The sequence below is a fragment of the Cervus elaphus genome, chromosome 19, assembly GCF_910594005.1.
Source record: "Cervus elaphus chromosome 19, mCerEla1.1, whole genome shotgun sequence".
Classification (NCBI taxonomy): domain Eukaryota; kingdom Metazoa; phylum Chordata; class Mammalia; order Artiodactyla; family Cervidae; genus Cervus; species Cervus elaphus.
The window spans coordinates 87,278,206-87,302,749 of record NC_057833.1 but is presented as its reverse complement, the minus strand read 5'-3'; the positions used below and the strand labels follow the sequence as shown (position 1 = coordinate 87,302,749).

General features: G+C 43.6%; 1 long non-coding RNA gene across 2 annotated transcripts; it reads left to right on the top strand.

Annotated features, from left to right (window-relative positions):
• The first annotated feature begins 6,488 nt into the window (after nucleotides 1–6,488).
• LOC122675653 lies at nucleotides 6,489–22,758 on the top strand. 2 transcript variants are annotated; one of them, XR_006335308.1, is made up of 3 exons: nucleotides 6,489–6,616; nucleotides 6,861–6,928; nucleotides 22,626–22,758. It is a non-coding gene; the product is annotated as an uncharacterized LOC122675653 (long non-coding RNA). The 2 variants fall into 2 exon arrangements; XR_006335309.1 differs by lacking the exon at nucleotides 22,626–22,758 and adding an exon at nucleotides 21,150–21,257.
• Nucleotides 22,759–24,544: the final 1,786 nt, after the last annotated feature.

The window sequence follows — 24,544 nt, the reverse complement described above, 5'->3', positions numbered from 1 at the left end:
GCCCAACAGAAAATATACAGCCTAAAAGGAAATCAAGTAGCTATAAAATAGCCTGTGGGGAAAACTAGCAACTATATTTCCTCTCTCAGCATGAAATTAGCCATTTCCCCTCTGATTTTGAAGTAGCTTACAGTGAGGACTTCCTTAATTATTTAATTGGAAATACAAAAGAGTGAAATGGAGTATAATTCATTCAGGCAATAAGCATTTGGTCAGCACCTGCTGAGTGCTGGGCACAGCGCCTGGCAGCCAGCAGCTGATCTAAAGCAGTTCCTGTCTTTAGCCAGCAAGCCTTTCAGTGGGGCCATCAGAACAGCAAAACAGTGTGGGGAGGGCAGTGACAGACACCTGTCCCGAAGGTCCCAGAGTCCAGAGATGGTGGGTGAACTGCCACAGACCTGGCAGGTGGAACACTGCATTTTATACAGTGGTGTCTGTGTTCTCAGAGACTTACACCCTGGATGGATATCCCTTCTAGATCAGCAAGACCTCAGGGGCTCAGGGCAGCCAGCCCCTATGAATGTAGTCAGCCTGGGCTCCCAGACGCCTGAGAGGACGCTTGCTGCCCGTTTCTGTTTCACTGGTCCTTGGTGAAATGAGAAAAACTTCACATTTTGAGTTTTCTCAAAACTCTTGGGATTAAAATAGCCTTTCTTTTCTAAACTGATCATAGGATTTGGTTTTGCCAATATCAACTTAAAAAAAAGCACAGCATGAGAGTTGTGAGTTAAGTTTTATTTGGAGCAGAATGAGGACTGTAGCCCGGGAGACAGAACCTCAGATAGCTCTGAGAAACTGCTCCAAAGAGGCAAGGGAGACAGTTTAGTATATATATGATTTTTGTGAAGGGGGAATACATGCAATCAAGCACTTATTTTTCCAAAAGTTTTTTTACTAGTCTCGTGGCTTTTGCTAGTCACGAGGAACAGTCATCACCATGAAGGATTTTAGTGGTTTTCTAGATGTGAGGAGATACAAGAATTGGGCTCATAAAATCAGCTCCTGAAAATATCTATCTGAAGACCTGTCTTGCCAGTTTTTCCCCAAGCACAGAGTGCCTCATTTCTGCTCTCCACCCTGAACTCCTTTCAGGGGGTGTTGAAAATCAGCGCTGAAGCATATGATTTAATCCTTGTAGAGGCAGACGGCAATTGCCAATTGTAGTTGACACTAATGTATTGACGTACCAAAACAGCAGGCTTCCCAGGTGGCACTAGAGGTAAAGAATTCACCTGCCAATGCAGGAGACACAAGAGACTAGAGTTCCACCCCTAGGCCAGGAAGATCCCCTGGAGTAAGGAAATGGCAACCCGCTCCAGTTTTCGTGCCTGGGAAATTCCAAGGACAGTCAAGTCTATATTGTTTCCCTAATAACTTTGGGGGATATTTCACTGGTTTCCAAAACCTGGGAACAACCACTCTAGGACAATGACCTGGGGCCACATATGAGCAGGTATCTTTGGAAATGTCACCTTCTGCACCCAGACTTGTCCCCACCCTGTCCACCCACAGGCTCCTGAATGAACCACATGACACGCATAAGCTGTCAGCTCTTTGAAAGAGGATACCTGTGTTTTGGAGCATTGTTGTTGTTGTTCAGTCGCTTTGCAACCTCTGGACCGCAGCACGCCAGGCTTCCCTGACCTTCATTATCTCCTAGAGTTTGCTCAAACTCATATCCGTTGAGTCGGTGATGCCATCCAACCATCTCATCCTCTGCTGCCCCCTTCTCCTGCCCTCAATCTTTCCCAGCATCAGGGTCTTTTCCAATGAGTCAGCTCTTTACGTCAGGTGGCCAAAGTATTGAAGCTTTTGCTTCAGCATCAGTCCCTCCAATGAATATTCAGGACTAATTTCCTTAAGGACTGACTGGTTGGATCTCCTTGCAATCCAAAGGACTCTCCAGAGTCTCCTCCAACACCACAGCACAGTTCAAAGCATCAATTCTTCAGCGCTCAGCCTTCTTTATGGTCCAACTCTCACATCCACCCCTGACTGCTGGAAAAAACCATAACTTTGACTAGACAGAACTTTGTTGGCAAAGTGATGCTTTTTAATACACTGTCTAGGTTGGTCATAGCATTTCTTCCAAGGAGCAAGCATCTTTTAATTTCATGGCTGCAGTCACTGATGGCAGTGATTTTGAAGCCCAAGAAAATAAAGTCCATTGCTGTTTCCATTTTTCCCCCACCTATTTGCCATGAAGTGATGGGATCAGATGCCATGATCTTTGTTTTTTGAATGTTGGGTTTTAAGCCAGCTTTTTTACTCTCCTCTTTCACCTTCATCAAGAAGCTCTTTAGTTCCTCTTCACTTTCCGCCATTATCTGTTCAGAATTGCTGAACTGGGTATTTTCAGGTGCTTAATGGGAACAAATAAATACAATTATGTACTATGTAAGGTAGAAAATGAGTATAACTTTGCAACTAATGGAACCTGGACTTCTGGGACTGGACACCCTCGATCAAACCAGGAGAGAGGGCTACAGAGTTGGCCTCTGCCACCCTAGATATGCTATGCTGTCCCATCACTGATGTGGCCCTTTATAAGCAATTCAGATCAACTGAGAAGGGGGCTCACCAAGGCAATTGTGGCTACTAGTATATCAAAGTAACAGTACTTCAATAAAATAAAATTGTCCTTGAGTAGGTAAGAACCTGACAAGGACAAAAAAAATTATAATCAAGTTATGAAAAAAGAGAACAGTAAGAAACCCTAAGAGACACCCCTGACTTTTCTTTGACTGCCACCAGGCTCTTTCAGTTCTACCTTCTACCCCCTTTTTTTTGTGGCCACTTCTCCACTTTCACAGCTGCCTCCAGTGTAGTTTCCAGCCCTGGGGGCAGATGGACCAACCCTCCCAACATCTGGAGTAACAGGCAAGTTTGGCCTTGGAGTACAAAGTGAAGCAGGGCAAAGGCTAACAGAGTTTTGTCAAGACAACACACTGGTGATAGCATACACCCCTCTTCCAACAAGACAAGAGACAGCTCTACACATGGACACCACCAGATGGTCAATACTGAAATCAGATTGATTATATTCTTTGCAGACAAAGATGGAGAAACTCTATACAATCAGCAAAAACAAGACCTGGAGCTGACTGTGGCTCAGATCATGAGCTCCTTATTTTAAAATTCTGCCTTAAATTGACAAAAGTAGGGAAAACCACTAGGCCATTCAGGAATGAGCTAAATCAAATCCCTTACAATTATACAGTGGAAGTGACGAATAGATTCAAGGGATTACATCTGTTAGACAGAGTGCCTGAAGAACTAGGGACAGAGGTTCATAATATTGTACGAGAGGCAGTGACCAAAATCATTCCAAAGAAGAAGAAATGCAAGGAGGCAACGTGGTTGTCTGAGGAGGGTGTACAAATAGCTGAGAAAGAAGAGAAGCAAAAAGCAAGGAAGAAAGAGAAAGATAGACCCAACTGAGTGCAGAGTTCCAGAGAATAGCAAGGAGAAAGAAGAAAGCCTTCTTAAGGGAACAACAAAAAGAAACAGGAAAACAACAGAACAGGAAAACTAGAGATCTCTTCAAGAAAATTGGAGATACCACAGGAACATTTCATGCAAAGATGGGTATGACAAAGACAGAATCAGTAAGGATCTAACAGAAGTAGAAAAGATTGAGAAGTGGCAAGAATACAGAGAGAAACTATACAAAAAAGGCCATAATGACCCAGATAACCACAATGGTATGGTCACTCACTTAGAGCCAGACATCTGGGAGTGTGAAGTCAAGTGGGTCTTAGGAAGCATTACTACGAACAAAGCTAGTGGAGGTGATGGAATTCCAGCTGAGCTTTTTCAAATCCTAAAAGATGATACTGTTAAAGTTATATACTCAACATGTCAACAAATTTGGAAAACTCAGCAGTGGCCACAGGACTGGAACAGGTCAGGTTTCATTACAATCCCAAAGGACGATGCCATAGAACGTTCAAACTACTGTACAATTGAACTCTTTTCACATGGTAGCAAGGTAATGTTCAAAATCCTCCAAGCTAGACTTCAGAAGGACATGAACTGAAAACTTCCAGATGTACAAATTGGGTTTAGAAAAGGCAGAGGAACCAGAGATCAAATTGTCAACATCCATTGGATCATAGAGAAAGGAAGGGAATTCCAGAAAAATATCTGCTTCATTGACTATGTGAAAGCTTTTGACTGCGGATCACAACAAACCATTGAAAATTCTTAACAAGATGGGAATACCAGGCCACCTTACCTGTCCCCTGAGAAACCTGTATGCAAGTCAAGAAGAATTAGTTAGGGACCTCCCTGGCAGTCTAATGGTTAAGACTTTACCTTCCAATACAAGGGGTGCATGTTCGATCCCTGGTTGGGGAGCAAAGATCCCACATGTCTCGTGGCCAAAAAACCAAAACATAGACCAGAAACAATATTGTTAACAAATTCAATAAAGACTTTGAAAATGGTTCGCACACACACAAAAAAATATTAAAAAAAAAAAAGAAGAAGAAGAAGAAATCATTAGAACTGGATATAGAACAATGGACTGGCTCAAAATTGGGAAAGGAGTATGTCAAGGCTGTATATTGTCCCCCTGCTTATTTAACTTACATGCAGAGTACATCATGTGTAATGCCAGGCTGGATGAATCACAAGTTGGAATCATGATTGCCAGGGAAATATCAACAACCTCAGATGAAACCACTCTAATGGAAGAAAGTGAAGAGGAACTAAAGAGCCTCTTGATGAGGGTGAAAGAGGAGAGTAAAAAAAGCTGGCTTAAAACCCAACATTCAAAAAACAAAGATCATGGCATCTGATCCCATCACTTTATGGCAAATAGATGGGAAACAGTGGAAACAGTGACAGATTTTCTTTTCTTGGGCTCAAAAATCACTGCAGACAGTGACTATAGCCATGACTACAGTGACTGTAGCTTGCTCCTTGAAAGGAAAGGTATGACAAACTCAGACATACTAAAAGCAGAAACATCACTTTGCAACAAAGGTCTGTCTATTCAAAAAGCTATAGTTTTTCCAGTATTCACGTATGGATGTGAGAGTTGGACCATAAAGAAAACTAAGTGCTGAAGAACTGATGCTTTCAAATTGGTGGAGAAGACTCTCCAGGGACCCTTGGACTGCAAGGAGATCAAAATAGTCAAACCTGAAGGAAATCAACCCTGAGTACTCATTGGAAGGAATGATGCTGAAGCTGAAGCTCCAATACTTTGGCCACCTGACATGAAGAAGAGGTGACTCATTGGAAAAGACCCTTTCCCAGAAAGATTAAGGGCAGGAGGAGAAGGGGGTGACAGAGGATGAGATGGCTTGATAGTATCACCGACTCAATGGACATGAGTTTGAGCAAACTTCAGGAGATAGTATAGGGCAAGGAAGCCTGGTATGCTGCAGTCCGTGGGGTCGCAAAGAATCAGACACGACCTAGCAACAACAGCCCTTAATACCACCTTAACATGACTATTCCAAATGATCCAATCGCTAAGTGAAATGGACCCAGGGATCCTGTGTTAAGGGCAGGAGGGCAGAGCCTGGGAAGTGACGCCAACACCGGGATCCCTGTGCTCAAGGAGCCCCTAAAGGCGCTGGTGGCGCCAGTGGTAAAGAACCCGGCTGCCAGTGCAGGAAACGTAAGAGACATCCCTGGCTGCGGAAGATGCCCTGGAGGAGGGCATGGCAACCCACTCCAGTATGCCTGGGGAATTAAGTCAGAGAAGACTGAAGCGACTTAGCATGCACGTACAAGGCGCACCTGGGCTGCGGGACACGGGCTTCGGCCGCCAGGTGGCGTCCTGACCTCGGCTCGGGCAGGCTCTTCCCTCCCAGTGAGTCGTAGGGCAGGGCTTCCACCGAACCAAGCCCGAAGGGACGCGCCCAGTGCCCGCCGATCGTGGAGCCTGAACGCAAACACGGAAGCCCCGCCTGCTTGATCTCAAAGCCCAGGACAATGCCGAGGGACTTCGTGTCCCAGGAGGACAAAAGCACGGCACTCGTCTCTGCCTTCTGACCTCGCAGCCCCTCGCCTCGCGAGGCGTGGGAGGAAGGGAACGAAGATAAGACTCGAAGGGGTCCGGAGGAAAAGCAAGGATATCCCAAAATAAGGGGACCTCGAAACTGAATAAACATGTCTTGCGTATGACGCGGAGGAAGAAGTCGTCAAGATTCTGACCTCCCTCCTAATTCCCTGTCGGCCCCGCCCCTCACTTCGCCCTTCCCCAGTCCTCCTTCCTCTTTCCGCCCCGGCCGAAAACAGAAGTATCTGAAAGTCGGGAAGAAGCGGCCGGAGAGCTCGCCAGGTTTCCAGTGCGCAAGCCGGGGGGAGGTCCCTCCGCCGCCCCGCGCGGCTCCTGCTCCGCCCGCAGGGAGGCCGCCAGGAGGCGCTGTGGGGCGGGCGGGCCGCTTCTCTGAGAGCATTTGCTGCCTCTTCTAGATTTCCTTTAGAGATGTAAGTGACCTTCAGCCCATCGCCGAGAGCATCTCCAGGCTCCTAGGCCGGGTCAGGTTTCCTGTCGGGCCTTGAGGGCAGGTCCTCTGTCCCACTGGCTGCTGCACTTCCAGCTCCTGGAACAAAGAAGAATAAACGCCATCTTCACCAAGTATTGTCTGAACTTCTGGTAAGACCAGGAAATGTCCTTGGCCCTGATGATAAATGAGTGATCAAAACAGACAAAGCCACTACCATTGTGAAGCTTATATTCTGTTGTGGAAGAGAGAAGGGGAGACCAAGGAGATAAGCAATAAAATAGAAGTGGTAAAAGTAGTAAATAGGTGTCAGAAAGGGATAGGTGCTATAGAGAAAAAGCCGAGTAAGAGGAATATGGAGCTGTAGGGTGATGTGGGGATTCTTATTTTATACAGGATGGTACAGAAGGCCTTTCTTATCAGAAGGAAACACTTCATCAGGGCCGGAGAGCAGCCACTCTGAGGTAAGAAGAGAAAAATAAGGAAAATAAGGAACACTTCACACTTGTATAAAATGAATTAATATTCAAGGCAGGATTCCCTGGCGGTCCAGTGGTTAAGATTTCCCCTTCCAGTGCAGGGGGTGCAGGTTCAATCCCTGGTCTAGGAGCTAAGATCTCCCATGCCTCCTGCCAAAAAGCCAAAAGGCAAAACAGATGCAATATTGTAACAAATTCAGTAAGGACCTTAAAAATGATCCACATCAAGGCAAGACCCCACACTGGGCAATGTGATGTGACGTAGGTCACACCTGTCTGCCCCACTTCATCCATCCAATCCTTTTATTTTTTAAAAATTGATTTATTTGGAAGCGTTGGGGATCTTAGTTCCCCAACCAGGTACCAAACCTCTGCCTTGCAAGGTGGATTCTTAACCACTGGACCACCAGGGAAGTCTCAACTATTCCTTTGGTCAGCAGCTTTCAGTCACCTACCTTCTTTATGGTGGACCTTATGCTGGGTGTGTTGCATTTCTATATACCCAAACCCAGGATATGGAAATGAAGAAGACATACTCCTTGGAGGGGAAAGAGACCTTCACACTCCCTCTGGTAGGATCAGAGTATGACACAACCTTCTTGGGAAGTAGTTTAGCAGCATCTCACTTTGAACCAAATCCTCAGTCTGGAACTCCAAGCCGGGCCTCTCAGCATGGTGGTCAGGACCACTGACTGGAACTAGGCCGACTGGGCTTTAACTCCAGCAGCGTCTCACATCAGCTTCCCAGGTGGTTCACTGGGGAAGAACCTGCCTGCCAGTGCAGGAGACACAGGAGACATGGGTTCAACCCCTGGGTCAGGAAGAGCCCCTGGAGGAGGAAATGGCAACCCACTCCAGTATTCTTACTCAGGGAAATGCCATAGACAGAGGAGCCAGGTGGGATACAGTCCATGGGGTCGCAAAGAGTTGGCCACAACTAAGCTCTACACACTAATGTCTCTTATCAGCCCTAGGACCCTGAAGATATTATTCACCTGTGCTTGAACTTTCACATCTGTAACACTAAGCTAATAGTGATATTAGCTAGCCTTTAGTAGTTTTGAGAAAGTACATCACAAAGGGCTTAGAGCAGTACCTGTCTCATTGCAAGTGTAATACATGTTAGCTATTATTTGCTTAGGCAACTGTTTGCACAAAAGTGCAGGGTTTGTTTGTTTTTTTAAGTCTTTATTGAATTTGTTGCATTGTTGCTTCTGTTCCATGTCTTGGTTTTCTACCCAAGAGGTATGTGGGATCTTAGCTCCCTGACCAGGGATCGAACACTCACCCCCTGCATTGGGATATGAAGTCTTAATCACTGGACCACCAGGGAAGTCCCAAAAGTGCAAGGTGACTTGTTCACCACAATGCTGTCTGCAGTGAGCTCCAGATTAGAGCAACCTCAGTGAATATCCAACCGTAGGGAGATGACTAAGCAGATTATAGTACATCCATTCTATAGAAGAAAATGTAATTTTAGAAAGATTGTGTCAAAGAGAGACATCGTATCAGATCAAATGTCAAAAAGTGTGGAGTCTCCTGGAATGCTGGGATGTGTATCATGGGAGGACTGGGGAACACTTGGCTCTGGGGATCTTCGTTCCTCTGATAAGAGCTAATTTGATCTGTTACATGAAGAGTCCATCAATATCAATCCAAAATTTTAAATGCAAATATCTTTTGACCCAGAAATTCAACTTCCAGGAGCTTATCCTAAAGGTATAGTTGCACATTTACACAAATACTCATCAACAAGAACGTTTGTGGAGCATTATCAAGAATGGAAACAGCCTTATTGTCCATCAACAGAGGATTAGTTAAATAAATTATGACGCATCCATCCTGTGAGAGATTGAGCAGCTGTTAAAGTTAATGAAGCAGATCTATATGTGCTGAAGTGGAAAAATCTCCAAGATGCACTAATTTAAAAACACACCATGATAACAATGAGATACCACTTCATATCCATTTAAATGGCTGAAATTTTAAAAACCGACTACATGAAACATTTGTAAAACTATGGTGCAACTAGAACTTATACACTCTGCCAGTGGTTGTATAAAATGACACAACCATTTTAGAAAACACTGTTTGTTCTTAAATAAAGTTAAATATACACGTAAGCAGAGATCTACCAAATTCACTCCTAGGTATTATCCAAGAGAAATAAACATTTATACATATATTGTACCGAAATGTTGATAGCAACTTTATTTGTAATAGCCCCAAACTAGAAACAACTCAAAAGATCATCAGGAGATAAGTAGGTAAATGGATTGTGGTAAAACTACTCAACTATAAAAATGGTATTCTGCCTCCAGAATTTCACCACTGTGAACTTACATCGCCCAGTCAACAATAAAAAAAAAAAAAAAAAACTGCTCATATGCAACTGCATGCAAGTGTTTGTCATTCAGTTGTGTTCAACTTTTTGAGACCCCGTGGACTGCAGCCTGCCAGGCTCCTCTGTCCGTGGAATTCTCCAGGCAAGAGTACTGGAGTGAGCAGCCATTCCCTTCTCCAGGGGATCTTCCCGACCCAGAGATAGAATCCAGGTCTCTTGTATTGCAGGCAGATTTTTTTACTGTCTGAACCACCCGGGAAGCCCGTGCAAATGAATGTCAAAATCATTATTCTGAGTGAAAGAAGCTAACACAAAAACAATTCCATTTTTTTTAAGTTCTGTAACAGGCAAAACTAATAGAAAGCTAACCAGTGAACTGGGGTTGGGGATGTTTAACTGGACTTCCCTGGTAGCTCAGAGAGTAAAGAATCTGCCTGCAATGTGGAAGACCTGGGTTCGATCCCTGGGTCAGGAAGATTCTCTGGAGAAGGGAATGACAAGCCACTCTAGTATTCTTGCCTAGAGAATGACAACTCACCCCAGTATTCTGCCTGGAGAATCCCATAGACAGGGGAGGCTGGTGGGCTACAGTCCATGCGTTCACAGAGTGGGACACAACTGAGTGACTAAGCAGCAGAGCATGTTTAACTGGAAGATCAACTGATTACTTTCTGTGGTGACTTGTGTGTGTGTGTGTGTGTGGTGACTTTTTTAACTAGAAGATCAACTGATTACTTTCTGTGGTGACTTTTTTAACTGGAAGATCAACTGAGAACTTTCTGTGGGATTTGGATTATAAGGGTGTACACATTATCAAAAGTCAGAAAACTCTCAAGAATTGTTCGTTTTATTGAATGTAAAATTATTCCTCAGTTTGAGAAAAAGAGAAGAAAGAACAGCCTAGGCCCTCACAATGAGAGTCATGAAGCATTTGAGGGGAATGGGGCTGCCCTGGGGACCCCTGGAGGCGGTGTGCTCTCATAGTGGTGAGCTCCTGGGGGCAGAACCCATCAAATTCTGCTCCGTTGTTCTCTCCACCCTCGGTGCCCAGAACAGAACTGGGCAGGACAGGTATTTACTGAGCACCCCAGGAAAAGGGGGGGCACGAGATAGGGCTTCAGGTCCTCTGAGCCTCACAATAAGCAGACAGGACAGAATCCGACAGGGCGCCCCCTGGACTGATGCCAAGGTGAGCCCTGTGAGCCTGCGAGCTGGCTGGGGATGCAGACCCCAGGGTTCCTGTTCCTTGTCCCTGCTGCTGCTCGGGGCTGGGCTGCAGCAGCTAGTTCTGGTAGATTTGGAGCAAACACAAGCTTAGAGGTGGCCTAGTAAGGCACAATGATCCATTCTTTCATGGCTAGCCCAGCCCTAGGGTTTCTAGGCTTTCTCACCACACATATGCTTTGAAGCTTCTTGTTGTCGTTCAGTCTCTCAGTCATGTCTGACTCTTTGCAACCCCATGTATTGCAGGCTTCCCTGTCCTTCACCATCTCCTGGAGTTTGCTCAGACTCATGTCCATTGAGTCGTTGATGCCATCCAACCATCTCATTCTCTGTCGCCCCCTTCTCCTTCTTAACTGTTTCCTATAAGTCTTGGCCTCCAGCTCATAACCTGGCACAGTCATCCCAGTTCCAAACACCCAGAATTTTCCCCCTCGATATCCTGAAGTCCATGAACTTCAAATGAAGTGAGGCAGATCCCTTGCTGCTGCAGTTTCCAGTCCCAGAGCAGTGATTCCTGAAATGACTGACTTCACCCAGTATACCTGCCCCAGTACGAGAAGCAATCACAACAAAATTCCCATATGATCTTGGAGGAAAAAAAGAAAAGCATTGCTAATGTTGACTAAAAAATAAAGTCACAACCTGAAAATAGAGACTTATTTTATTTGGTGGGAATGTTTAGGACTCCAAGCAGGAGAGAGGGAATCTCAGTAGCTCTGAGAAGACTGCTCCAAGGAGGCAGAGGGAAGTCAGGCTATAAACAAGTTTGCAACAAAGGGAGCAGGTAGTCTGAACATCAAAGATCAGGTATCAAGTTAAGGAATTTAACATTCTATGTATGGGAAGATGCAAGCCTCTGGGCTCACAGAATTCATTCCTTTCTTATGCACCTCAGCTATCTGGGGCCAATCCTGTTTTCTTGTTCACCTTGCTTCCTGCATTCCCCTCACACCTCAGCATTCACCATGGGGGTTGGCAGCATTTTCTGGATCACAGTTTTGGGAGGCCAGAAATCACTGATGGCTGTGATATTTCTTGTTGATTAATATGGCAGGAGATATTTTCATTTCACACTAACTATGATTTGAATCCAGAATCCATAAAACAGAAGATTGATAAATTCAACTAAAATTTTTAAAAATTTTAATTCTTTTTTTTTTTTTTTGTGACCCATGGACTGTAGCCTACCAGGCTCCTCCGTCCATGGAACTTTCGAAGCAAGGGTACTGGAGTGGGTTGCCATTTCCTTCTCCATAAAAAATTTTAATTCTTGATTGTAAAACCTCTGTAAACAAACTCAGAAGACAAATAGCAAACTAGGAAAATATTTTTTAATTCATATAACAGAAGAAGAGCTTAATTTCTCTAATATGAAAAGAGATCCTCTAAATTGGTAAAGGGCAACCCCTAAATTTTAAAATGGCAAAAGTTCTGAAAAAAGGTATAGATAAATGACTTTTTTTTAATTGGGGTATAGTTGCTCTATAATGTTGTGTTAGTTTCTGCCGTATATCAGAGTAAATCAGCTGTACATATACACATATCCCCTCTTTTTTAAAATTTCCTTTCCTTTCGGGTCACCACAGACCACTGAGTAGAGGTCCGTGTTACACAGTAGGTTCTCATTACTCACCTATTTTACATGTGGTGGTGGTGGTGATTTAGTTGCTAAGTCGTGTCCAACTCTTCGCAATCCCATGGACTGTGTAGCTCACCAGGCTTCTCTTGTCTATGGGATTTCCCAGGCAAGACTACTGGAATGGGTTGCCATTTCCTTCTCCGGGGGATCTTCCCAACCCAGGGATTGAACTCCCGTCTCCTGCATTGGCAGGCAGATTCTTTACCACTGAGCCCCCAGGGAAGCCCTTTTTATACATAGTAGTGCATATATATCAATCTCCATCTCCCAATCCATTCCATCCCCCATAAATAACTCAAAGATTAAAATATTCTCAATCTTACATTGAGAGAAGTAAAACCACATAAAATTGCCGAGTCAACAATTATTTTTACCTAAAGATCACAACAATTTCATACAGCTAATGTTAATGCAAATTAAAACAAGATAGAGATACAGTTTTATCCTTTCAGTCTGGCAAAGATGAAAAAGATTTGTAAACATCTTAGTTGGCAAAACTCTGAAATAACATGGACTTTGAAGGCAGAAGGCTAACTTGTACAGTCTCTATGGAAGTAGCTGTCTCTCAAATGACAAATGTAAATACCCTTTGATGCAGTTATTGCTCCACTAGGAAATTATTCTACACATACCTGAAATGTACACAGTTATTTACCACACTCTTTGCAATCTCAAATGATTACAAAACAATTAAATGCCCATCAATTGGTAGACTGGGTAAATAAATTATGGCACATTCACACACACAAAAACAAAGCATCGATAAATATACAATGAAATGATCCCTAAAATACAGTGATAGATTTTTAAAACCATACACACAAGGTTCAGAACAATGTGTATAGTATGTTACCATCTTGGTAAACAAATATAAATGTGTGCATTACAGAATCTGGAAAAACTGAAGGCATTTGTTCTGCCTGGAAAGGGGAACTTGGGTGGTTGAAAAATAGAGGTAGTAGGGAAACAGTTCACTGGATATTGCTTTGTAGCTTTTGGATTTGGAACCCTGTGAATAATTACCTATTCAAAACAAACAACAAACATAACAACCAGCCCTGGCACGGCTCTATTTCTATCAAATACCTCACTCTAACCAAAGTATTAACATAACAAGACTCAGACAGATAGATGATCTCAGCAACGGGGGGTCCCTTCTCCCAAAGTCTGCTCTATTCTTGTTTTGTGTATTGTCCCAGGACATTTTGACTGCAAAGTTCTGTGGAGCCGTTGGGTGATACTAGACTTAAGGTCTTAAACAGGTGCTAGTCTGAGCTTCCGGAGCTCCTGCTGGGCTGGGCCTGCCCTAAGGAATCAGTGAGGCAGGAAGCCAGGGGCCTGGTGGCGGCGCTTAGAGGCAACCTGACTGAGGGGAGACTGAGTTAGCAGACTCATGAGACTAGGGTGCAGGTTGCCAAGAGATAACAGACCAGCCAAGCTGGAGAAAGTGGTCTGTGGTGGACCAGGGAGTTCTGGGTCTGGGTCCCAAAGAGGGGAAGCAAGAGTGGTCCTTCCTACTCACCATCCCTCCCAGGACCCGCATTTGTGCTTCTCATGCCCGCAACTCTGGGCTCTATAGGTTCTGACCCCCAAGAGGCTACACTCTTGCCAGGGTACATGACCAGGGTCTCACTGAACTACAAGCTACAGTTCCTCCTCCTGCAGTTCCAATGAGAGGAGGAGTCACCATACTGGCAAGAGACATTGACCCTGATGAGCAGAAGGAGGTAGAACTGCCTTTATACAATGATAGGCAGATGGGGTGGGGAGGTGACACATGGAACCCACGCGATTCACATCAGTGTCCCTTGGTACTCCCTATGAATGGACACATATAGCAACCCCAGCCTGAGATGGTTATGATTATATCGACTGGAAAAAACATGCAAAAAATCTTCAGCCCCAAAGTTGAGACTTATATATTATTTGGTAAACTTGGAGGACTTCAAGCCCAGGAGGCAGCTTCTCAGACAGCTCTGAGGGATTGCTCAGAAGAGGGAGGGGAGGAGCCAGGACATATGGGGGTTTTGCAACAGAAACCAGATAATCAGAACATCAAAAGATCACTATTCATTAAAGAAAACCAGACATCAAGTTAATGAATTTAGTGCTTTTATTTGTAAGGGAAGATGCAAGAGTCAGGACTCTGAAATCATTCCTTTGATATGCACCTTATCTATCTAGGGCATATATCCTGTTTTTCCCATCCTGGTTTCCCTCAGGGTGCCGCTTTGAGGGCTGCTGCAGTGGTGGACGGCTTGCTTGATGATTCTGTGTCCACCCTGAGTTCCTTCGGGGTTCACCTTCGGGGGTGGGAGTACGTGTGGCAGCTGTAGTGACTGGGGGCTTGATGGAGCAACAACCTTTGTTGACCGATATGGCAAGTGGCATTCTTTGTCCACAGTTAACAAGAGTCATACAACCAGGTAAGCTGCAACCTGCAGAGATGACCAGTGAGCGCGAGTGAAAGTTAGAGGAAGTAGTGAGCAGAGAGAAGATAAGTGCCGGTTGTAAACCAGAAATCAGCTCCATGAATGGGGCTGTAGTTGTCAGATAAGCTCCCTTCTGTTTACCCCCAGAAAGAGAGGCTTGAAGGAGCCATGCAGGAGATGCCCACTGGACCTCTGGGAAAGCATATTTGTGCAGTGCAAGGGGGTAGACTGAAGCAGCAAGGAGCCAAGGAGCCAGTGCCTCTCGGGTCTCCACCTGCAGGAGTATGTTTGACCGTAGCAACTCCCCTCAGGCTGCTCACAATCCATGACTAAGCACAACAGGGACCTCCAGGCAGGGCTGTACCCTGGAAACAGGGAACTCTTCTGATGGGCAACTTTGGCTCAAGAACTAAAACTTTTTTAGCAGAGCTAAAACTTTTTTAAAAGTGCACTGCACTCTAAGACTTCCTGTCTACCCTTCCCTCCCTTTCCCCTCTCCTCCACAAGGCCTGAGGCTCTCTCAACCTCCTCTGGCTTCCTCACCATTTCCCTCTCCTGTCTTTTCCTGGCGAAATCTCTTGGGATCTAACCCCATCTTAGCATCTACTTGGAAGACCTGAACTAACACAAATGCCATCACCATTGTGTGTAAAACATTGTTCTGAAAATTCTCTGCAACCAAAGGAAAAGGCCTGTGTTATTGTGCGATACTCACTAGCGTTTTTCATCAAATTATGTTTTTCATCCACTTCCCCTACCTCCGGGCACACTGGTAAGATTGCTTCCTTGAACTAAGTTGCTCCAAGTCAATAAAGTTCAAGGAATCCTTTTTAGAACCCTAACAATTTCCTAACTAAAACACATTGATTCTTTTACCTAATTCAGTGTTTGCCAATAGCCACACTATTGCCACTGTGGATCAGATCACTCTTTGCTGTGAGAGACAGAACTTTGCATTACAGGAGGTTTAGCAAGCTCACTGGTCTTCACTTATTGGATGTCACAGTTGTGATGCCCAAAAATGTTTCCAGCTATTGTCAGAGGTCACCTAGGGAGCAAACTCACTGTCAATTGAGAATCACTAATGTAACTAATAGCAGCAAAGATTTTCTTCAAAAAGGGATAAAATTTAAAATGGAATTATATAAAATGCTCAGTTAAAACCAGACAGTAGGGACTTCCCTGGTGGTCCGGTGGTTAAGACTCTGACCTTCTACTGCAGGGGGCACGGGTTTGATCCCTGGTTGGGGACCTAAGATCCCAGATGCCGCATGGCAGTTAAGCCCCCATGCTGCAGCTACAAAGCCTGAGTGCCTGGAGCCTGTGATCTGTAACAATAGAAGTCACCACAATGAGAAGCCCTCAAAATGTAAAATGAAGTGTAGCCCCCACTTGCCACAACTAGAGAAAGCCCACATACAGCAAAGACCCAGTGCAGTCATAAATAAAATTAACAAAAAGAAAATCCCAAAACAACTTCTGGAGCTAATAAACAGGTATAGCAAGATGGCAGTTCATACTGATATAGATAAATGATTAAATAAATAAACATGGATGGGCCTAGAGATTACCACACTAAGTGAATTAAGTCAAACATAGAAAGACAAATACTGTACAATGTTACTTATATGTTGAATCTAAAATACGATGCAAATGAACTTATTTACAAAACAGAAACAGACACACAGACTTAGAAAATAAATTTATGGTTACCAAAGGGGAAAGTTGGGAGTTGGGATAAATTAGGAGTTGGGATTAACATATACACACTACCATACATAAAATGGGGCTTCGCTGATGGCTCAGACACTGAAGAATCCATCTGCAATGCAGGAGACTAGGGTTCAATCCCTAGGTCGGGAAGATCCCCTGGAGAAGGGAATGGCTACCCCACTCCAGTATTCTTACCTGGAGAGTCCCATGGAGAGAGAAGCCTGGCTGGTTACAGTCATGGGATCACAAAGAGTTGGACATGACTAGGTGACTAACACTTTCACATACATAAAATCAATAATCAACAAGGACCTACTATATAACACAAGGAACTCCACTCAATATTCTGTAATAACCTATATGGGAAAATAACCTGAAAAAGAATGAATATATGTATAACTGAGTCACTTTGATATACACCGGAAACTAGCACTACATTGTATTTATAGTCAGTAAAATTGAATTTATATTCAATAAAAATAAAACAAAATAAATACTTAAAAAGTAGGAAAGAAGTGATAAATCTTCTAGGCAGAAGAATTCCAGATAATTTACATATAATAGATACTCCCCTGTCGTTATGAGTTGAATTGTGTCCCTCAAAAAATTATGTTTAAGTCCTAAAGCCCAGTACTTGTGACTGTGACTTTATTTGGAAACAGTGTTTCGGATGCAATCCAGTTGAGATGAGGTCATTAGGGTGGGCCCCCATCCAACATAACTGGTGTTCTTGTAAGAAAAGAGGGATGCAAAGACAGCGTGGGTGAGGGGGGAACACTGTGTGCTGACGGAGGAGACGTTGGATTAATCTGTCTACAAGCCCGGCAACGTCAAGGTTGCCGGCAGCGCCAGATGCAAGGACAGAGGCTTGAAGCAAATTCTCCCTTAGAAGTTTCAAAGAGATCATAGTTTGGCTGACAACTTGCTTTCAAACTTCTAGCCTCCAGAACTGCGGGAGAATAAATTTCTGTGACTTAAAGCCACCCATTTGTGGTACTTTGTTATACAAACCTAGGAAACTAAGGCATTCCTCAAGGAGCTACAGCATAATTCCCCAGTCCATAAGTGGGCTTTGGGCATAGTGATTTCCTTCCAAGGAGCACAGGGGAGAGGGGAGAAAAGAGTAACTTTCCAACAGAGTAACCTGATAGACACAACCTCATGATCAAGGTCATGTCAGTGGGGAGGGAGGTGGGAGGGGGGTTCAGGATGGGGAACACATGTAAATCCATGGCTGATTCATGTCAATGTATGGCAAAAACCACTACAATACTGTAATTAGCCTCCAACTAATAAAAATAAAGGAAAAAAAAAAGGTCATGTCAGTAGTGATCACTCAGGTTGGTAGTGTACACAATGTTATGTATGATACAACAAATATAGGACTTTATGTTTGTGGTCCTCTCAAAAACCTATAACTCCTGTCTAACCTTGAGAAAAATGACAGACAAATTCCAACAAAGGAACATTGTATGAAGGGAACAAATGCTCCTGAAAACTGTCAAGGTCATCAAAACCAAGGAGAGTCTGAGAAACTCTCACAGCCAATAAGAGCCTTATGGAGATATGATAACTCAATGTAATATGATGTCTTGAATGGGATCTTGGATCAGAAAAAGGACATTAGGTAAAAATTAAGAAAATCCTCCATTAACAGAGGAATGGATAAAGAAGATGTGGTACAAATATATGGTGGATTATTACTCAGCCATTAAAAGGAAAAAAATAGTGTCATTTGCAAAGACATGGATAGACCTAGAGACAGCCGTACAGAATGAAGTAAGTGAGAAAGAGAAACATATATATAATGGTGCTTATATGTGAAATCTAGTGAAAGGATACAGATTAATTTATTTGCAAAGCAGAAACAGATTTACAGATGTAGAGAACAAACTTATAGTTATCAAGGGGAATGGGGTGAACTGGGAGACTGGAATTGACCTATACACACTGCTATGTATAAACTACTATGTATAAAGTGGATAACTAATGAGAACCTGTTGTGTAGCACAGGGAACTCTACTCAGTGATCTGTGATGACAGAAATGTGAAGGAAATCTAAAAAAGAGAGGATGTAAATATACATATAATTGATTCATTTTGCTGTACAGCAAAAACTAACACAACATTGTAAAGCAACTAGACTCCAGTAAAAAATGTTTAAGAAAATATGAATAAAGCATAGTTAATGATTAATGATTATATATCAATATTGGTTCATTAATTGGAACAAACACAAACACAGCATATTAATATAGGATGTTAATAATAGAGGAAACTGGGGGTGTGGGCTGTATGGGAACTCTCTGTGGGCTGTATGGGAAAATCTCCTCAATTTTTATATAAATCCACAACTGCTATAAAAAAATACCATCTAAAAAAAAAATAATAATGTCTATTTTTTTAAAAAATTTAATGACAAAAAAGTCAGTTCTGCAAATATGTCAGTATTCTCCAAAGTTATAAAAGTTGACAGATTTTTTTTTTTAAAAAGAGATCAAATTTATTCTGGCGCTTATGCCCAGAAAGTTTAGCATTGGCTCTTTATGCCAGTGCTGGTGGTTGCCGTAAGAGGCCATTTGTTTCCTATGGAAGTTTTGTGATTTTGGGCACAGGATTGTTCCCTGGGTGACTGCCTCTCTTGATGACTGCAGATGAAAGATAAGGTCAGAAAACCAGTCTGGCCTTGTGATCTCTTAGGAATATACAGAAATAATAAGCAATCCTAACTAATACATAGCACTTGCTATGTAAGCATTTTGAGGCATCCCTAGTGGCTCTGCAGAAAAGAATCCACCTACAATGCAGGAGACACTGGCTCGATCCCTGGGTAGGAAAGATCCCCTGGATGAGGGAATGGCAAGTCACTCCAGTATTCTTGCCTGGGAAATCTCTTGGACAGAGGAACCTTGCAAGCTACAATTCATGCAGTCACAAAGAGACCTGAGACATGACTCAGACATGACTGACAGTGTAAACATTTTAATTATAATGACTTTATCCTCACAACATACTTATAGAATAAATATCATTAATTCTCCACATTATATTATGAAAATTAGGGCACAGAGAACTTTAATAATGAGCCCAAATCATGCAGCAAGTAAATGACTTAATCCAGCTAGCTCCAGACTTGATCTAGATAAGCTAGCATACTGTGGGAAGTCAAACTGCAATAGGGAATTTCATGATAACTTATGAAATCAGGGGAAGAGGGTATTTGGAGGGATTGTACAAGTCATAATAAACTGTTCCAAACCTGTTGCTTAGTACATTTGCATAAGAAGTATAATATACAGGGATCAAATTGTTAGGTAGTTAGAATAGGGAAAAAGGAGTACAAAATGGCGGCGACTAAAAGGCCTGGAAGGGAAAGCCGTTGGAAATAGAACAAAGGAAGGTCCGAGGACCGGAGTGAGAGCCTCAGGTAAAACGAACAACACTCCTGCCTAAGCCCAATTTACATAAGACAGGCCCAGGGACAGAGAAACGTATAAAAAGAGGAGCCAAAGCCCTCTTCTCTCCTTTTTGCTCCCTCCCTCTCCCCCGCGCGATGGGGTGATCTCTTCGTGTCTTTGGATCGACATGCCCTCATGCCTCAAAGATGGATTTTCCTGCTATTATCTAAATGAATAGAGCTGTTAACACTGAGCTGTAACACTGATTTATTTAAGAGCTATAACACGGTCTGTCCTCCGAGAGCTGTGACCCGCCAAGGGGCTTTAATGTCCGTCACTCCAAATTTTTGTTGTGACGAGACAAAGAGCCGAGGAACATACACTCGCGTGACAAAATTAATTATACTTCAGTAAAAAATAAAAAGCAAAACATACAAATTAAAAATGTAGGCCCTGGAATCAGTCTTCCAGAGCCTAAACCCCATCTCAGCTTCCTACCAACTGTGTGATGAAAGAAAGTTACTTACCGTCTGTGGTAGCAAAAATGAAGGCCTGTCCAAAGATGTCTATGCCCTAATTTCCAGATACTATGAATATATTAGGTTATATAAACAAAGGGGAATTAAGGTTGCAAGTGGAGTTAAGGTGACTAATCAACTGGCGTTAAGACAGGGAGGTTTTCTGGGTTATGCAGGTGGGTCCAATGTAATCCCACGAGTCCTTAACAATGGATGAAGGAGGGACTTCCCTGGTATGTCCAGTGACTCTGACTCTGCTCCCAATGCAGGGATCCAGATTCGATCCCTTGTCAGGGAACTAGATCCCACATGCCTCAATTAAGAGTTCGTGTGCCACAGCTAAAAATCCCCCATACTGCAAGTAGAAAGATCCCACATGCTGCAGTGAAGATCAAAGAGTCCAGGTGCTGCTATATAAATATATAAAATGGATGAGGGAAACTGAAGGAGATTCAGTCAAACTCAGGAAAGATGTGATAAAAGAAGCAAGCTCAGAGTGCTGCTATATGAGAACTCAACCCATCACTGCTGGCTTTGAAGCTGGAAGGGGACCATAGGCCAAGCAATGCAGACCCTTAGAAGAGAGCCCAGTACATAGTAAGTTGCTCAATAAATGCTAAATATAAACAGTTGAGGGAAGGCACCACAATGGATGCTGAAAATATTGGGTGAAATGTTGTTCAGGAACAGGATGTCAGGATGGTGACCAAGAGTTACTCCACAGTTTACATACTCATTGCGAAAGGGGGAAGCGCCTTTACAGTGGAGACATCTGCAGCCACCATCTGAGCTCAGTCTTCAAACATAGTATCACGGGAGGTGGGAGCCTGGGCCTCTGATTGGGTGCAGTATAAAGTATGACATCATGTTTGAAAAACTGCTTACCAAAATAGTAACCTGAATGGAGCCACACTACAGAGCTGGGTTTACATTTGCAGAAAACACAAGGAATTGAAGAGGAAGTTAAACATGAAGAAACACTGAGACAAATCCTGAATGTGGCGATATTCTACGACTGTCCTGGTCTCTTCAAAACTGCTGTGTCATGAATTTTAAAAGGTTATGAGGAAAATAAATAAATAAATATTAAAAAATAAAAAGGCTATGAAGAGGTGGTTCTCTATTCTACTTGTCATGCAGGAACCCAGGCCTCTCTCATTCGCGATGCTGCCATGGTTCACATGCTTCCTATAAGGAAGGGAAAGAGGATATGCAGGATCTTGCGGATTGGCTTTTAATCCATGCCTGACAGTGATATGCTTCAGCTTCAGCTGGTCCCTACCCAACTGCAAGAGAGTTGGGAGACGAACCTGGAAGCTTGGGAGGAACAAGAAAGGAGTATGGTGAGCATCCAACTAGACTTGGCACACACGTAACACCCCTTACCCATCTAGTAATGCAAGGCTCAGCGTGGCCTCTGCGAGGGAACCCTAAGCCATGAACACCCCAGTTTCATGCAGTTCCTCACTTTGAGATAGACCAGCAACCCAGTGTCCTCCCTTCTCCCCTCATCCCCTGTGTGCATGTTCAATCACTAAGTTGTGTACGACTCTTTGCAACCCTTTGGACTATAGCCTGCCAGGCTTCTCTGTCCATAAGATTTCTCAGACAAGAATACTGTGTGGGCGTGCTCAGTCATGTTCGACTATTGGCAACCCCATGAACTGTAGCCCCCCAGATTCCTCTGTCCATGGGATTCTCTAGGCAAGAATACTGGAGTGGATTGCCATTTCCTTTTCCAGGGGATCTTCCTGACTCAGGGATGGAACCCATGTCTCCTGCATTGGCAGGTGGATTCTTTACTGCTGAGCCACCAGGGAAGCCCCCTCACCCCCTGCATCCTCAATCAAAAATACCAATGTCTCCACCTCTACATATCTTGAAATAGACTTTACCTCTCTGACTGCGTGTACCAGAGCCTAATGCAACAGCCTTGGGTCTGGCATCCCTTCATGCAAGGATCCTGTTTTGAGGTGGGAGATGTGGGGGCTATATTCTTGTAATAGGCTGCACATGAGCCAACAATGGGCAAGATAACTTACTGTGCTATGAAGTCACCAGAGACTGCAGTGGTAAAGAATGACTATTTGGGGTGAGGAGGAGGAGCTAATTTATATAGGACTGTCAGAGAAGGCTGCACTGAGGAGGTAACAGCAGATAGAATCATCCAGAAAAGTGATATTCCTATTGCTGTGTTCTGTTGCAGAACTCTGACACTCCCTCTTCCTCTTGGTAGAGTGTTTCCTCCACTTGAACTTGTACAGGTGTTTCGGTTTGCAAAATTAATAACCAAGTACTATGTTAGTGATGCTGTGTGACTTCTTAGTCTGTCATAAAAAGACAGCACGGCTTTCACCTGACTTCTTTGAGACCCAACCAAGATCCGTTGCCTTCAACCCTGGTTTAACCAACAGATGACTGCCAGTCCCAGTGGGCCAGCCATGGAAGTGAGCCACTTTAGAAGCAGTTTCTCGATTGATTTGCCCCCGCTGATGCTGAGTGGAACAAAAATACATCTTCCTCTTGAAGCCCTGCCTGAATTACAGAGAGATGGTAAGTGAAATAGATAGCTGCTCTTCTGAAGCCACTGAGTTCAGAGGCATTTCATTAGGGAGCAATAGTGCTGAGCTAAGTTCTAAACATTAAGGAGACACTCATGAAGAAATCTTCACAAAGCATTTTAAGCATTGCCAGCAACAATGGCAATCTATCCCATGGCTCTAAAGCACACTGAAGGAGCAGGCAAGGCCATGAGGCCTAGGAGGGGAGCAGTAAGACGGGTGACTACAGAGGAAGGCTGGAGACTCATCATGCAGCGCCTCCTGCACCATGGTAAGAAGTTTGAAATGTGCCAAAAGTTCTCTGGGAGCCCCTGGAGGGTTATGAGCAAAGTAGTGGGGGTGGTTTGTCCCTGAGAGATGGCTCTTGCTGCTCTGGAGAGGGTGATCTGGAACAAGACGTGTAGAAGCAGGAAGACTAGTTAGCACATCACTGCAGCTGTTCAACTTGAATGCAAAGGTCACTAAGTGGTGAGGAGAAGAAAGTAGATTCTGGGCATGTTTTGTAAACAATAGGTCTTGTTTTTTGTTTGTTTTTGATCAGTTTTTTAATGGAAGTATAGTTGATTTACAATGTTACATTAATTACTGCTATTCAGCAAAGTGATTTAGTTATACATACAGATACATTTCTTTTTTATATATTTTTTTCCATTATGGCTTATCATAGGATACTGAACATAGTACTCTGTTATACAGTTGAACCTTGTTGTTTATGCATTCTGTATATAAAAGCTTATATCTGCCAGCCCCAGCCTCCCACTCCACCCCTCCCCCAGCCCCTTCTCCTTGGCAACCACCCGTCTGTTCTTTACATTCCTGATTCTGTTTGTTTCATAGATAGGTTCTTTTGTGCACATTTTATTTTATTTTATTTTTGGCTGCGCTGGGTCTTTGTTGCTGCATGCAGGCTTTCTCTAGCTGCAGTGAGTGGGGGCTACTCTGTTGTTACAGAGCACGGGCTCTAGAGCATGCAGGCTTCAGTAGTTGTGGCACGTGGGCTCAGTAGTTGCACCACATGGGCTTAGCTGCTCCTCAGCATGTGAGATCTTCTGAGACCAGGGATCGAACTCGTGTTCCTGAATTAGCAGGGGGATTCTTGATCACTAGACCACCAGGGAAGTCCTGGGCCATATTTTATATTCCACATGTAAGTGATATCATACGGTGCTTGTTTTTTTCTCTCTGACTTACTCACTTAGTGTGATACTCTCTAGTTGCATACACAATAGGCCTTGTTGATAGAGAGAATGAGAGGTGAGGGATAAGGAAGAATGAAGGTAAACTTTTAGGCTTTTCTCTCAAGCAGTCAGGTGAGTAACAGTGTTACTGGCTGGAAGGGGAAGGCTTGGGAAGGAGTAGGGTTGGGGTGGGAAACTTCCCTTTCCCTCAGGATATCCTATTTCAATGTGGTTGTAGAAAGAATTTCAAGCTGCTTAAATAAGCCTCACCAAGCAGTTATCGGCAGGCGAGTACAAAGCTTCTGGGTCTGGTGGAGTTGGAGATTCTGACAACTACTTGACTTTCCTTAAGAATTCCTTTCTGGGGACTTCACTGGTAGTCCAGTGGCTTAGACCCCATTCTCCTAATACAGGGGGCCCGGGTTTGATCCCTGGTCAGGGAACTAGATCCCACATGTCATAGTTAAAGACCTCCCATGCCACAACTAAGACCTGATGCAGCCAAATAAATAAATACTAAAAAGAAAAAAAAAAAAAAGAATCCCTTTATGTTTGTTTGTCTACATAGCTTTAAGATCCTCTATGTAGAGTGTG